The sequence below is a fragment of the Microtus pennsylvanicus genome, chromosome 8, assembly GCF_037038515.1.
Source record: "Microtus pennsylvanicus isolate mMicPen1 chromosome 8, mMicPen1.hap1, whole genome shotgun sequence".
Taxonomy (NCBI): Eukaryota; Metazoa; Chordata; class Mammalia; order Rodentia; family Cricetidae; genus Microtus; species Microtus pennsylvanicus.
In genome coordinates this window covers 17,676,954-17,694,425 of record NC_134586.1, presented here as the reverse complement: position 1 = coordinate 17,694,425, position 17,472 = coordinate 17,676,954, and the positions used below count along the sequence as shown (strand labels likewise).

Below are 17,472 nucleotides of genomic sequence, written 5' to 3'. Positions count from 1 at the left end.
TCCTTGATTTTACAATTAATCTCTTCTTATGATTGAACATATACCATATTTGTCTTTTTCCAGTCTGGGTTACCTCACTCAGGAAGACTTTTTCTAATTCCACTCATTTGCCTTCAGATTTTCTGATGTCATTGCTTTTAACAGTTGAGCAATACTTTATTGTATAAATGTACTACATTTTCTTTATCCATTCCTTAATTGAGGGCCATCTAGATGTTCTAGACATTATTGCTATTATAAAAATAGCTGCTCTGAACATAGTTGAGAAAGTCTCCTTCTGGTATGATTGGACATCCATTGGATAAATCCTTGAGAATGGTATAATCCGATCTTATGGTAGCTTGATTCCAGGTTTTCTGAGGAACTGCAGTACTGATTTCCAAAGTGGCTGTATAAGTGTGTACTCCCATATCTTGGCATACAACTACAGAAGAAAACTAAGTTTTACCTGAGCAGAGGGCAAATCTATGGACCCCAGTGTCAGCTGGTGTGGGAGAATTGTCTGTATTCTCTCATTTATGTTATAAATAAATGCTGATTGGCCAGGCATGAAATATAGGCAGAAAAATCAGACAGGAAGTAGAAATAATGTAATGAGAACAGGAGAATTCTGGGAAGGAGGAAGTTGATTCCTCAGACTCCTGCCCAGATGACCAAAGCAGCAGGATGTGATCTGCCTCATTGAAACAGGTACTGATCCACATGGCTAACATAGATCAGAAAAATGGGTTAATCAAGATGTGAGAGTCATCCAGTGAGAGGCTATAGCTAATGGGCCAATCAGCTTATAATTTATGGAAACCTATGTGTGATTTTACTTGGGGCTAAACAGTTGTGGGAAACTGGATGGGACAGAAAATCAACAAACAAGCCAGGCCCCCACTCATGTTAGAGTCAGCAGCTTTACTGAAGTCCAGGTTGGTCCTAGGGATGCCATGTATGTACGGGACACCTCCCAATTTAATCTCTTTTTGCCTGCCCAACAACCCCAGACTGCACTGCCACCCCTGGGCTCCATATACCAGCCTACTACTTTGAAAGAAGTCTTAGGCTTTATCAGGGGCCAGGTGGGATCCAGATAAACTAGGTAAAACACTTATCCCCATTCACTAACACTCCTTAAAATCAACCCAGCAATCCCAAAAATGCATATGTTTCCTGGGGCTCCACATTAGGGCCCATACCCTGACAGCATTTTCAGAGGTTAGAGTATCGAGAAGACCCCAGGTAAAACACTGCCCATTAAACTCTTTTAACCCTGCCCAAGAGCCTAGACTGCACCCCCTCCCTGGGCTCCATACCGTGGTCTACAATGTTAGAAGAAGATTTTGACTTTTCCAGAGGCAAGGCCAGATATAGGGACCCCAGAAAAGAAACAAATAAATCAGTGAAGCACAAAATGAATCAAAAAGATACTAGTATTGGAAAAAGACATTTAGAAATAAAAAAGTATTGACAGAGGATGGGAAGGAGAAAATGGGTAAGGATGAATGTAGTCAAAAAGCATTCTAAATAGCTAGGAAATTGTAAAATAAATTTAGTTTTTTTTTTTATTGAGAAAAAGAAAAAAAAGTTTCCCCCTCCTCCCAGCCTCCCATTTCCCTCCCCCTCCTCCCACCCTTCTCTCCCCTCTCCCCACTCCTCTCCCCCTCCCTCTCCAACCCAAAGAGCAGTCAGGGTTCCCTCCCTTGTACGGAGTTAATAAATTTAGTTTTTAAGATGTTAAAAGGGAAACAAATCAATCAATCCAGTTTACCAACTTCAATTACTGTTGTTTCTAAATACCTAAAGCTGAATGATTTATGAAGAAAAGAGATGCATTAGGCTCACAGTCTGGGAGGTATGAGGTACAAAATTTGGCAGACCTATCTGCACATCAACATGGCAGGAGGCACTATGAAGGAACCACATGGAAATATATGGAAAATGGAGATTTTAAATGGTAAATATAGAAAACCAAAAGTAGAGAAGAATCCTCTATGGAACAGCCAACTCTGGAGAACACAGTCACTCCTAAAGGAGCAGCATGAATTTTTTTCTTGGGGCAGAATTCAGAGATCTAGTAAAAGAGTTAGCAGAACATCCTATAGATTTGACCACATTGCTACTGTGCACCTGATGAGCAAAACTTGGACTTGAGGGCATTGATCAGCTCTCATTGGGTAGGGGAAATAGAAGAGATTTCATGGGTAGACTGGGGGCAGTTGGGATGGGAACATAAGGGATCAGGTGGGAGTGGACGAAGTATTGAAAGAGCCATCTGGAAGGTTGCAGGCTCTTGAGGGTTATGTAGGAAGCTGGTGCAATGAAAACTCCCAGGAATCTACAAGGATGACCTCAACTAAGTCTCCTATCCATAACATAGCCTGAACTGGGATCTCCTGTGATTAGGCAAGACTTGCAATGGAAGGATTGGGCATCAACCCAACCACATAATCTTTGACCTACAGTCTATTCTGCCTATTAGATGTGCTGGAATTGGTGCTTATGAAACTTGTTGCCAGAAAGGCTTCATCCAGCAAACTTGTGGAAATAGATGCAGAGACCTATGGCCAACTTTATGCTAATCCTGGGGAATCCTGATGAATAGAAGAGGGAGGGATTATAGAAGCCAGAGGGATCAAGGACATCACAATAAAACAGAATCACCTAAACTGGATTTATAGGAGCTCACCAAATCTAATCCAACTATCAGGAAGCATGCAAGGAACTGATCTAAGACCTCTGCATATATATTGTATTGTTTGGTCTTCTTGTGGAATTCCTAACAGTGGGAGAATGGTCTGTTTCTCTTACTGGTTTTCTGGGACCCTACTTCTCATATTGGGTTGATTTGCCCAGTCTTGATAAAAGGGGAGACATTGAGTTTACGGTAACTTAATATGCCATGTTTTCTTGATATCCATGGGAGGCCTACCCATTTTTCATTAAAAATAGAGGAGTGGATGAAGGAGGGGTAGAGGAGAAGTGGGGAAAGGGACTGGGAAGGAGGGAGGAGAAACTGAGTTTAGGTTGTAAAATAAATAAATAAATAATCAAAGAGAAAGAAAACAACCCAATTAAAAGTAGGGTACATGGTCTAAGCAAAGAATTCTCAAAAGAGGAAATAAATTGTAGAGATAAGTCCTGCCCCTTGGGGGGCGTGTTCGCCTCGGGCTAATGTTTGCCTATAAATTTGGCTAGCATGCTCCCAGCCGTCTTTTCTGCTTTCCTGGACTCCGCGGGAACAGTGGTTCTGTAAGTCTATTTTGCCATTAAAGCTGTATATATATTTTTACAGTCTGTCTGCATTTGTTTACACCGTTACATTTTGGTGTCCAACGTCGGGCTATTTTGCCCCTGACTCAAGCAGGTAGCCCGCTAGCTAACACAGCACCCTCCTGGGTGCTGTTTTTTAGTTCGTGACTCGGGCCCCAGTGCCAAGTCCGAGACACACTCGGCCACACAGGCCCATTCTGCCTGCCTTGGCTAACTTTGCAGCGGAACCCCACTGCCAGAAGTAGCAGAAGCTCAAGTACCTGTGGTTTTGCAACAAAAGCCGCCACAATGGCAGATTTGGTCTGATACAAAGTGACTTGGCCAGGCGGTGGTTGCGCACGCCTTTGATACCAGCACTTGGGAGGTAGAGGCAGGCGGATCTCTGTGAGTTTGAGGCCAGCCAGGCAGTGGTGGTGCACGCCTTTAATCCCAGCACTTGGGAGGCAGAGACAGGCGGATCTCTGTGAGTTTGAGGCCAGCCTGGTCTACAAGAGCTAGTTCCAGGACAGGCTCCAAAAAACACAGAGACCACCACTGGCAGGAACCGATCATTGCAGGTAAAAAAAAGTTTCTTTTATAAATAAAATGTCTGAACACGTTAGGATTCAAGAATTTAACAGTTTTTTAAATTGTACCATGTGGGAGATTTTACAAGAGGTGTCTATCACCCCACATCTATGGATCCTTCTGGGATTTGTAGTTTTCATTGTCACTAAATGGTTTGATAATAGAAATATGATAAAGTCTTTACAAGACGAATCCAGGCTTCTTAAGGCAGAGGTTGAATGCTTAAAAACAATTGAGAATGACAACAATCTTCTCAAGAATCAGTTTGAAGTTCTCCAGGCTGATGTTAAGGAGAAATTCATTACTATGGAAGAGGGAACAGCTGATTTGGATCGTAAGCTTCAGTCCCTTTCAGTAGGAACTGAAACATTAGTGGCTGATATTAAGGAGAAATTCATTACTATGGAAGAGGGAACAGCTGATTTGGACCATAAGCTCCAGTCCCTTTCTGTAGGAAATGAAACATTAACTGAGAGAATCAAAACTGCTGAATGTGACAATCAGATTTTGTCTAAAGCTTATGCAAGTTTGATGGAAAGATTGTCAATACAAGAAGGCACGGTTTGTGCCATTAAAATTATGTCCAAAGATGAGATGTTATCTCTAACGGACAAACTTCATACTTTAGAATCCTCAATGAAGGCTTTGGAACATAATTCTGGACAGGAGATTCAGACATTGCAGAAGGCAATGGTGAATAGAATTGAAAAGATTGAGGACTTTCTAAATTCTGATGAAGAAGAGCAAAGGGTAGAAAGGCAAATTTTAACTACATCTGTGGGTAAATCTCTCTGGGGCAATTTCCACAAAGCTCTACCTACAGCTCTACCTGCCTTTCCAGTAATAACAACAGAGAAGGTGATTGGTTCCAGAAACCCTAGGGTCATCAAGGAGGATACATGGGAGCCTGTCTGTATGAATGATCTCAAGGAAATAAAACAGGCTGTCATGACTTTTGGGATGCAAGCCTCTTTTGTTAAAGAGATGCTAAGATCTTGGGCCACAACAAGTAGAGCAACCCCCTCGGACTGGCTCCAGCTGAGCTCTGCAGTACTTGAGAGTGGACCGCAATTGAAATGGAAATGCTTATTCAGGCAAGAGGCTAGACTCTTAGAACAGCAGGAAAAAGCGAAAGGAATTGACATTTCCCTAGATAAAATTCTAGGTGAAGGGCTCTTTTCCAACCCTCAGGAACAAGCTAATTTGGATGAAAACACACTCTCCATGTGTACTACAACAGCCTTAAGGGCTTGGGACAGGGTACAAGACCCAGGACAGAGAATGGAATCATTTGTCAGAGTTAAACAGGGTCAGAGAGAACCCTTTAGTGACTTTTTACAAAGATTAACTAAGGCTGTACAAATAGGGATATCTGACCCAGAAGCAAGACGTATAATGATTAAGTCTTTGGCTTATGAAAATGCAAATGTGGAATGCAAAAGGATTTTTGGGGACTTTAAAGCTCAGATCAGCGCTCTTGGAAGAATGGGTCTTGCATACACTCAATGTTGATACATTTGATTATGGCACTGAAGCATGGGTAGAAGAAGCAATTTCCAATGGTTAAAGGAGACACCAGAATACCAAATGTTTTAATTGTGGCAAAATGGGTCATATGAAAAGGAATTGTAGACAATAGATTTCCGAAATAATAATAATGCATCTTCTAGAAATAAGAGGAATAGGAGGACTCAGCCTTCAGGTTTATGTAGAAGATGTGGAAAAGGCAGACATTGGAGGAATGAATGCAGGTCTACAAGAGATAGACAAGGCAACCTGATACAGATGGGAAACGTGAGAGGGAGGGCCTCACAGGCCCCCATGGCAAACATGGTTCAGTCATTTTCAGTTTCTGCAGAGAAGGTGCCTCGTCAGGACAATTAGGAAGCCCCATGCCTACTGTTACAAGCAATAATGATCAGAAAGATAAGTTACGTGTGTTTTGGCAAACTTCTATAAATGATCAAAGACCTAAACTGAGAGTGTGTGTAAATGGCATTTTTATTACTGGCCTGCTGGACACAGGTGCTGATGTAAGTATCATTACCCCAGAATCTTGGCATCCGTATTGGCCTCTTCAGAATGTAAATGATCAGCTCCTGGGAATTGGAATCCTATCTAGAGTAAGGCAGAACACGAGATGGGTTGAATGTATAGGGCCAGAGGGACAAATAGGAAAATTAAAGCCATATGTAGCCAATATCGCAATGAATTTATGGGGTCGTGACCTATTACAACAATGGAATACCGAAATTAACATTCCTGCTACTTCTAGAGCCTATATTTCTGAGAATAATATTAAAAGATATTACAAACAGAGAAAACCAGCCATTCGGGCTGTGCAAGAACAAGCAATCGATGTCCCTTCAGAGATACCAACAGCCTTACCTCTAAAATGGTTGTCTGAGAAACCAATATGGTCAAAGCAATGGCCTTTAGCTGAGGAAAAGTTACAGGCTTTAGAACAGCTGGTACAAGAACAATTAGATGCTGGACATATAGAAGAATCTACCAGCCCTTGGAATTCTCCTGTATTTGTGGTTAAGAAAAAATCAGGTAAATGGAGAATGGTGACAGATCTCAGAACCATCAACAAGGTTATTCAACCTATGGGCCCTCTGCAATCTGGAATTCCTTTGCCCTCTTTATTACCAAAAGGAAGGCCTCTCATAGTTATTGATTTAAAGGATTGGGAATAGAGTGGTGTTGCCAGGAGCAATTGTGTCTCACTACCACAACACTCTGAGTTAGATTAAAGGCCATTTTCTACAGCTCTTTGAAGAAGTTGAAGATTATCGATCTATACTGAGTATAATCTCTATATATCTAAAGAACCTGATTAGTCTAATTATAAATGGCAAACTTAGATGACTATTTATCTATATAATTCTCAATATCTATCTAACTTAAAGACTAAGACAATAAACAACTGTGTAACAAATGAGGATAATGACCTCCAAATATAAACACTGTACAAATATACATTGCAATATGGCAAATATATATCAATGCACAAACATTATATAAGTATCTTAATCAGAGGTAGAAATGTACATTGCAATATGGTAAATGTATACAATATATATATATATATATCAATACAATATATGTCAATATATAAAAAATGTTTTAAACAGAGATAGAAACATGCATGCATACAATAGTCAATATAATTTAACTTTGTATCAATATACAAGAATAGATACCAATATATTTGTCTAAAAGCAGTAACTCACAATTATAAATCTATTATCCCATCATTTTCCCTCTTTTTTTTTCAAAATGATCCCTGAGCTTATAAAATTCCTCCCCCAACCTCCCAACCCCTAAATGATGTCCCTAAACCCAGAGGTAAACTTTACTGGGAGAGGGGACGTCGTCCTCTAGAATTACTTCCAGCTGTCATGGGGGCGACGTTCTTTCTGGGGGATCCTGTGAAAGTAAAATGATGGTTAAATTTCAAGATCAATGTCTTTTAAAATTGCAAATAGTCTCTGAGTATTTTGTGGAGGTCTGACCAGAATGTTGTACAAGATGTGCACCATTTCAGCTAACCAAGTTGGGATAGTCTTGTGCAGCTGGTACCCAAAGCAGGTCTTGTAGTAGCGCTATCAGTATCATGATGTCATATCAACCAGGTAGAATTGTGGGGCCCCATCTTCTTCTATTCCCGAGAGAATGTTGAGCACCAATGACACTCCACCTGGAGCCTTTCTATTTGGCAGAACTGGCCTTTGGGCAAAGAAATGCCTATACCTCAACCACTGACAGAGATACAGAGTGTGCATCAATGAATAAAACAGGACTGTCATATCCTGCCAAGACAGGGTAAGATAGTTTTGAAAAGTTCCTTGCCTTTAATTATGGTATGTCAGTTATGTTAGGCCTTAGCCAAAATTGGTTGACTCAACATTGCAAACGAGACTTTGGGTGATTGCCCAGGTAGTCAGTTGTCTCTGTCAATTGTTGTACATTTTGGATATATCTCGTTTGTTGAGTAGTGTTTATTCCCTTCTCAAATCTTTGACGGAGTTGAAGATTATATAATTGTAGTTACTCTCTACATTATTTGGACTCCTTGAGATAGAATGTTTAGCAAAGCTTTTGTTCTCAATATTGTTTGTTATATTTATTATTTGTTGTTATTGTATATAGTTGTATTTGGTTTGGTTCTGTCTTATTTAGACAAAAAGGAGAGATGTAGGGATAAGTCCCTCCCCTTGGGGGGCGTGTTCGCCTTGGGCTAATGTTTGCCTATGAATTTGGTGAGCGTGCTCCCAGCCTTCCCTTCTGCTTTCCTGGACTCCGCGGGAACAGTGGTTCTGTAAGTCTATTTTGCCATTAAAGCTGTATATATATTTTTACAATCTGTCTGCATTCGTTTACACTGTTAAAATAAATGTTTGAACTCATGGTATGTCTTCATTCACCATTGGGTGAGGTCTTTATTTTTCTGAGTATTCTGACTTATGTCTTACACATATTGATAGTTTATAATGATAATTTGTCTTTCAATATTTTGAAGTTATCTGTTAATTTATAAAACTAAAATCAATGTTCTTTTTTAAAACTTACCTTTTATGGTTTTACCTTGGTAAATTATTCAATATTTTCAGGAATTATGTTTAGTTTTTCACTAGAACTCTTAGAAAGTTTCTTCACTATGCACATATCCACATCTTCTTACATATAGTCTTGAGCGTATTACCCCTGTGCACCCAATGCAACAACAGAGAGCAGCAAGAAAGACTGGAGAAATGATGTGTTCACCAGGCTCTCCTATAATCTCATACTAACTCAGTTTTCTTTTAACTCTCAATGTTCTGTGCCTCTTTGTACTGTGAAGAGGACAGGCAAGTATTTAAGCAATGCCAAGCTGGTCTATATGTGAACAGTTTTTGAAAAAAACTTTTTTCATATATATGGTTGTTTTGCCTGCATGTATGTCTGTGTACCAGATAATGAGCTTATTACTCCTCGATGCTAGAGATGAAGTCAGAGATTCTGAAACTGAGGATACAGATAGTTCTTAGGCCCTGTGTGGGTTCACAGAATCAAAACTGGGTTTTTGGGAAGAGCAGCCAGTGCTCTGATCTGCTTAGTCAACTGTCCAGTTCACTCTATGAACATTTTTATCAGGAAGATGAACAATAGACATTATTTGCATATTGAACTATTAGAAACCTGTATCTTCACTTAATATGTGTAAGAGTTACTTTGAAGAGCTAAGGTGCAAGTTGCACCACAGTTCCCTTTGATTGTTTAAATAGATGCATTCCTAGGCTTACTGAATAACTAGCCAGTATAAAACATCTGAAAAAAAATAAAAAAGTATACAAAGTGAAAGAACGATATGAGGGCTGGAATCAAGTGGCTTATACTGTAACTGAAGAACTCACAAATTGGAGGGAGGAAAATCAGGAGGCCAGGCCTGTCTCAGCTACAAAGCATTTCTGGGCCATCCTCGACTCTTATCAGACTATGTGTCAGGAAAAAATTAAATTTAAAAGAAAGAATGCTTTGAGAAGGATGAGAAGAGCCTATAGACTCCACAGAGGATGTAGCAGAGTTGGAGAGTCTCTTCTCTGTCCTATGATATAGTGAGTAGACTGGAACTGAAGAGGCAAAAAGTTTAGTGATAGATTTCATTCCCCAATATGAAAGAGCCTAGATATCCATTTGAAACCCGTTAGTGGTCCCTTTATTACTCTTACTGAATTCCAAAAATGTCTTTCTAATTTCCTTGCTCTCAGTGCTTCTAGACCAGAAGGACACACTAGCACTATACATAAGCATTGTGTGGGTAGGTACAATAACAGAGTATTAGAACAACTCTGATTATAAATGCTAGGACAATCAGGTGAGTATGGGCACAGAAAATCTCAAAATAGAGGGTTTTTTCTTTTTGATTGTTTTTTTTTTCTTTTTTTTGTTTTAAGAAGTGTGAAGTTTAGTGTTGTCAACCTTTAGCCTCTGAAAAGAAGTAATATCAGGTGGGAAACCAACCAAAAAAGACAGTTTTCCCAGCAAAGTGGTTCAAGCTAAACTTCTCCGTGGACTCTTAGCTAATCCATATAACCTCCTCAGCTTGGGCAGGAAGAGCAGTTTGCACATGTGAAATGATAAAGCCTGCTGAGGGCTGAGGGTGTGACCAGAGGTTGGAAGGTGTGACTGCACTGATGTGCACAGCTTCCTAGTTGCAGACTCACCACAAGTGAGTGGGCACATGATGTGGCTTTCAAATAAAAGTGATTCTTGTAGCAAGGAACCAGAAACATAGACATATAGTGGATATATATTTATGTTTATCTGTATGTGTTTTTACACAAAAGTGAAGTTAGAAGAAAAAAATAAAGAAAATGAAAAACATTTTGTACATTTCTCACTTTTCTATTTTATTAGCTGGTTGAGATTAAGTTTCATGCTTCCTTTTTATGCTACACTTTGCTCAAGGAACTGCAGTCTGAGTGTCAATCAATTAGATGTGAAGAGCCTCAATCTTTAATGTAATCATCTTCATTTGCAGACTTTATCAGAAACTCAGAGCTTCCTAATAAACAGAATATAAAATTTGCAGCTGCTCCTTCATTTGCCTTTCCAGTTATTTGTATGATTCTGTCTCTACCATGTATGCAGTTTCTGTTCACACTCTTCTTCTTGCTTGTCAAGCACACTGCTGACACCATATCTGTTGTCCATTCTACTGTCACAGACAGGAATGAAAGGACATTGAGCTTGAATCACAGTCTTAGAGAGAGAGGAGACAAACAACACTCACATGTGTGCTCTGCATTTGCTCCGTGTTCCTCCTGAGCACCACAGCCTCCCATCATGGATGGAAATCAGAAAAATGTCTCAACAGCATTAACTTTTCTGTGAACAGTTTGATGGAAATCCTCAGACTTGAGGTCATCAGTGTTGTTTTTCTCACTATTGTGAATTTCTCAGATCCTGAGTTTTACTTATTTTCTCTATTCTAAAACAAAGCAAAACAACTTGCCATCACAGTGTCTTAGGTTCTTTTTCTGTTATGATAAAACATAGATAAGCCAGCATAGGAATGAATGGTTCTTTTTCACTCACAGTTCAAGTTTATAGTCCTTTGTGGTAAAGAAGTCACTGTAGCTGGAGATTGAGGCAGCTGATCAAATTTCATCATAGCAAGAAACAGATCAAATTTCATCATAGCAAGAAACAGAACAATTAATGAGCATACAAACTCAGCATGCTCTCTTCATTCATACACGGGATCCCAGTGTAGGAAAATGGCACCAGCTACAATGGATGGATCTTCCCACCTCGATTAACCTAGCAAATATAGTCCTTCATAGTCTTTTTCAGAGCTAAATATAGCATAGATAATCTCTGGCAGGTGCGCCTAAGTCTTATCTTTGCTTGATCTTGCCAAGCCTACAATACTAGCTACCACTACCAGTTTGATATGATAGGATAAAGAACCTAGCTCAATGTGTATGCTGGTTCATTACCGTTACTGTAGCAGAGCAATAGGCTCAGTAAGTTACAATGAAAAGAGGTTTATTTGGGTGCAGATTTTTCAAGGTTGGAAATCTATTGTCAGTTGTCATCATTTGGGGTGAGGCCTAACATTTGTCGACCCACGACACAACGTGAAGGATGATATTTGCAGATAACATATGTAAAACAATGAATGCGATGGATAGGCTTGCTTTATGACACCTGCTGCCAGAGAGGAGGGGTGCTTTACAGATAAGGTCTCACTTAATAGCTCTAGGTGTTCTGAAACTCAATATGTAGTACACCAAGCTGTCCTTGCACTTCTGATTATTCTCCTTCCTGTGATTCCAGGGATTGCAGCAGTGTATTATCATGTCTTGTTGCATGTAAGTTTTTGTTTATATAAATAGTATTGTAGTCATCATACACATCGCACACACAAAGAGAGACACACACAGAGAGACACACAGACACACAGAGACAGGCACACACACAGTGTAAACTGTTTCAGTAATATGTATCTGTAACACAGAACTGAGGAGGAGGATGCAGGAGAATATTGGATTTGAGTCCAGCCTGGGCTTCACAGTGAGTTTCAGGTCATTATTAGTTGTACATCATGATCCTGTCTGAAACAGAACCAAAAACCCAAACCAGGAACCAACCAAACAAACAAACAAACAAATAAGCAAGTCCTCAAAAGATGAACATGTAGCTCAAAGTTCATCTCTTGTGGCAGACGTGCAAGAGCTTGGGTTTAATAGCCCAGCCTCATAGAAATGACAGGAAAGAAACCAATGTGGAAAGACATCAACTTTCATAGTAAACATTAAAGTTTAGATCAATAAATGCCAAGAAAATCACAAAGGGAATGTGACTGTCATAATATGGCATTCCTAATATACATTGACTTCAATAGACAAAATTAAAAAATAAACAGTTCTGCTTCCCCTTAAATAGTAATAAATATTAAACTAAGACAAAATTCCTGAAAATTACATAAATTGGAACTGAAAAATTTAGTCATCCCATTTATTCTATATACCCTTATATTCATATAGAGATGTTTCAATAATTTCTTCTAAACAATGGCTTCTTTTAATCACATTATATTTTAGCTGAAAATGTTGACAGTGTTTTGTCAAAATGTATCTACATTTTTCCTTTCAGTCAAGAAATACTGGTTAAAAATGTGATTCTGCTGCGTATGAAGTGGAATTATTTCATAAGCAGGAATGCATAGTTCATGATTCCGATCTTTCAGTATTAGCTTTCAACGTACAATTTCCTCTTTTCACTTTGGTCGAGAGGAGGGACAGAACTTTAAGTGCTGAAGTATCTTGCAGAGGGACTCTCTTCTGTGTTTCATTTGGAGCTTCTGAGGGGAACGAGAACAGGAAAGGACAACTCGTTCTACATCCCCAGTTTCCTCCATCTTCATCACCACCTGAATGAGCTATAGGTAACAGCAATTTTGATTCCTTCAGACACCTTTACACAGGATCATACTTATTCAATAGAAATACCAATCAGTTAGAAATGGCCGGCATGACAGTAACAGAGATAGGAAAGACAGTTGATCGTATTAAGACTGTATTAGGTCTGTTGGAATTTAGCTTCAAGAGAATTTTCTTTCATTGTGCTATGATTTTTGTTGTGTATGTGTGTGATATAGAGTGATCAGTAGAATTAATTAGTTGGTGATTAGCTCAAGTGGTTTGTCTACTTTCTTCTGCACTTTGTAGAATTTTATAATAGGAAGACATTTTATTTTTAGGGAATTAATGAAATTATAAATGAGTTTTGAAAATGTCATCAGAGATAATGTGTTGAATGAATTGAGATCACCAAAAATTGTTAATATTACCTGTTTATTTATTGCCCCTTCAAATACTGTTTAATGGAAGAAGCAAGATAAATCATAAATACTGATGATTTAATAATTTGTTTATTAATTATCATATGTTTTGAAAGCCAGCCACCTGGAAGCATTCAGATCTTTACAGCATTCAGATCTTTAAATGAGTTAATAATCTTCCACCCTACGCCAGCATAAAGTTCTGGAATGTTCTAAACTTGGACATTTTAATTTTTTCTTTACCTAGACATCATCCCAAGACAATATTTTAATTTAAGCCTTCTTGCTTCTGCCCAAAATGAGGAATCAGCACGTGATATGTTCAAACTCAAGAGTTTTTGAGTCCTCTTCAGAGTCACAGAGTCCAGCCAGTCAGGATGAGACTCACGGTTCTAAAGACATTTGCCACAAAGGTGAGTGCTCTGCTCCTAGGCACTGTACACACTAGACATTGCAAACTGTCTGATGATTATCAACTAATAATAGGTTACCACTGCACTGAGCTCCTGTCTCTTCATGCCTTATATTCCTCTTTCTGTCCAGCCACATCATTCCTGTCTCTAACTCCCTTGTGATGGGATTAAGAGTGTGGGATCCCAAAGGCTGGGATCACATTTGTGTTTGCTCTTTTTCTGTTTTAGACAAATTCAATCTCATGTATCACAGGGTGATCTTGAAATAACAGAGATTCCTCTACCTCTGTCTCCCAAATACTGGGATTAAATGTGTGTACCACCACTCCCGGGCCTCTACGGGCTTAGCCCTGCACTCTGATCTTCAGGAAAGTTTTATTTGTTAACACACAAACAAAATATCACAACAACACACACACACATACTTACATAAAAAATAAAAATGAAAATAAAATATAAATTGAGCTAAAGTAATAAGTTAAAACTATATAATTTTTAGGAAAAAAGGCACAAATAAATCTCTTCAAATTTGATATAATTAAAGCATTAGTTTGAAAACATAAAAAGTGGTAAGTTACAATTCAATAAAATATTTACTTTTCTATTGTTAAATGACGTATTTTAGAATATACAGATGTAGACAGTAGGAAAATGTTATAACATATTTGTCTATCAAAGGTTTTGAATACAAAGTGTATATATGTATATATATATATACAATTCTATACACACACACATATATATATGTACACTCAACATATGACAACTACAAGAGAAAAACTCACTGAGAGATTCACAAATATGAACAAATATTTGACAAAAGTGTACATGTAGACCCTCCATTGTTCAGATCTGCTAAACTACTACTCACAGCGCCACCAAATCCACCCATCTCCAGTACCTCAGAGAAACTCTGGAGCACAGGTGGTAACTGCATAGAGCAGACAACAAGGTGAGTGATCAGCTAGCCAGCTGGAACCCCCCTCCCGAGGCCCTCAGTACTAGGGCAAATCCATGTGTCCCTTCCCCACCTGCTTCCGTTTCACTAGTCAGTAAGCAGGTAAACTTCTTGCATGTAGGGTGCTCCAACACCCTCCCCCAATGACTGTAAGCAAGAAGACCCACTCTGCCCCCAAACCCACCCATCCCCTGTGACCTCAGAGGAACTCAGAGCAGATCAAGAGACTGAAACTGCACAGAGTGAACCAAGAGAGTGGGTCAAGAGAGACCTCAGTGGCTCCCTAAGACAAAGACAGCAACTGCACAGAGCAGAGTAAGAGCAGGTACCTCAGACAAAGACAGCAACTGCAAAGATTTGACCAAGAGGAAAAGACACTGCCAACACCAATTGGAGGAAGAGATGGGTAGGTGCCAATGCAAAAATTTATTCAACATCCTTAAAAGGAACATGGTGATGTCAGAACCTACTGGTCATAAAACAAAAAGACTTGATCATCTTAATCCAGAAGAAGCAGAAGAAAACAATCTTAAATATAACCTTAAGAAACTGGTAGAAACCCTTAAGGAGTAAATGGAAAAAAAAAATGCTTTAAAGAAATGGAGGAAAGACAACAAAAAATTGGAAAAAAATCAATAAATCTCTTAATGAAACTCAAGAAAACTAAGAAAAGCTATCAAATGGGTGAAGGAAACAGTTTAAAACTTGATTAGTGAAATAGAGACAATAAAGAAAACACAAAACAAGGGAATTCTGGAAATGGAAGACCTGAGTAAACAAATATGAAATACTGATGCAAGCATAACCAACAGAATATAGGAGATGTAAGAGAGAATCTCAAATGTTGAAGAAACTATAGAAGAAATAGATTCATTGGTCACAGAAAATGATAAATCCAATGAATTCTTAACATAAAACATCCAGAAAAACTAGGATACCATGAGAAGATTGAACCTAAGAATAAAAGGAATGGAAGGGGAAGAACTCCAATTCAAAGGCACATAAAATATATCTATTTAAATTTACCACATTTTCTTTATCCATTCTTCAATTTGAAAGCATCTACGTTGTTTCCAGGTTCTGGCTGTTATGAGTAAGGCTGGTATGAAAACAATTGAACAAATGTCTTTGTGGTATGAGTATTTATCCTTTTGTTACATGTTGTGGGACAATGATCTTGAACTCTGTGACACTTGTCACCTGTACTGGTTTAATAAAAAGCTGATTGGCTAGTTGTCAAGCAGAATTATAGTCAGGGTGGCCAGAACAGAATAATTCTGGGAAGGGAAAAGGCTCAGTTTTCAGTTGTCACCCAGATGAGAGGAAGCAAACACCCAGAAAACTGACAAATATGAACATGGATTATAGATTAGAACATATAACTTTATCAATACTACAATTTATTACTTCAAAATGATGTTTTAAAATAATTTATTTGTCATTAGAAAATATTTAAGGACAGTTTGGTATTATTATTATCACCATCATAATTATTAGGCTTCCTGAGAGAGAATCTCACTCTATAGCCCACAATATTCAAAAATTTCACTATGTAACTTACTCTCTTCAAACTTTTGTACCTGTAAGATTATACATCTGAGACATCCATCAAGCTGGCCTCAATGAATATTACCATGTCTATAGGGGTTCTACTTCTCATCAAGCTATCGAGAAAGAGAATATTTGGACTATGGTATGGGTTCATTAAACTATTTTGAAACTATTTATCAAGTAAGTCTGAAATTATAATTTACAGAAAATAAATGCTTTTTCAAGATAAATTCTTCCACCTGCAAAAAATATATCAAACAGTAATCAGCTAACTAGCAAGGAAACAGAAACATACAACTGCATTTTACTTCATTGTTATGTCAAAGCCATGGATACAGAGATGATTTAATCTGGAGATAATAAGATATGTGTGCCATTTATCAATGTTCTGTATTTCGTTCCATGTGTCATTCAGGAAACAAAAAGTGATTCTTCAGGGCCTGGGATCAGAGAGCATCAGTACTGTTGACACAAGCTGCTCTTTTTATCAGGAAGGAAGATGGCTTCTGCTTTGTTAAGTCAGATTTTGGAAAGTCATCTTCCCTTTCCAGCTCCTCACTTGGTTTATGCAGCCAACTGAGACCTGTGAATGAAACATTCAGGTGTTAACTAGTCTGAAATCATCAGAGGAAACAAACACAGATGGCAACATTCCATTTTTACCTTTTCTTTGCTTACACTTTTGTGCTCTTTTTTCACATATACAGCCAAGGGGTTTATCACAATCATAATCTTGTATGCCTGTTGAGCTGAGAAATGCACAGCCTCCTGTGGCACGTCCTAATTTTATTACTATCAAATCACTATAAAACAAAAAAAAGATAATGGGCAGTTATTTACAAATGAAGCTTACTGTAATGAAGACCATGATTATTAAAACAAAGTATATTAATTAAAATATACAGAATATGGAATAAAAAATAAGAGTATCACTAAGGGTTTTTCACTTTCTCTAAAGTCATAAAAAATGGTCTTGAGCCAGTGACATGATTCAGTGCAATCAGGTCACTATCACCAAACCTGATAACCTGAGTTCAAACCTCAGATGCCACACAGGAGAAAGAAAGAAGTGTCTCCTTCAACTATATTCTTACTCCATCTGTCCTGTGTGATATTTGCAAACACATGTGCATACATTAACAAAAAATAAATGAATAGAAACAAATAAAACATTGACATGTTCTCTTGATCACAACTCAACTCCTCATCTATTTCATATTGCTAATTTTTTATCCACAAGTAAAATACAATTCATTATTACTAGGGGATAAATTTATTTTATTTTTTATTTCTTTTTCATTTCACATAGCAAACTCAGTTCCCCCTCCCCTGCTTCCTGCTTTTCCCACCTCCATCTACTCTGTCAGAAAGCATAAGGCCTTCCTTGGGAA

The 17,472-nt window shown here is 38.3% G+C and overlaps 1 protein-coding gene across 1 annotated transcript in view; it reads left to right on the top strand.

Moving 5' to 3' along the window:
* Nucleotides 1-17,472, top strand: part of LOC142855921 (killer cell lectin-like receptor 2) — a 102,611-nt gene extending 85,139 nt beyond the window's left edge. The window contains exons 11-12 of the transcript XR_012911564.1: nucleotides 13,407-13,572; nucleotides 17,391-17,472. The gene's annotated coding sequence lies outside the window, so the exon portion shown is untranslated. The remainder of the gene's footprint in view (nucleotides 1-13,406; nucleotides 13,573-17,390) is intronic.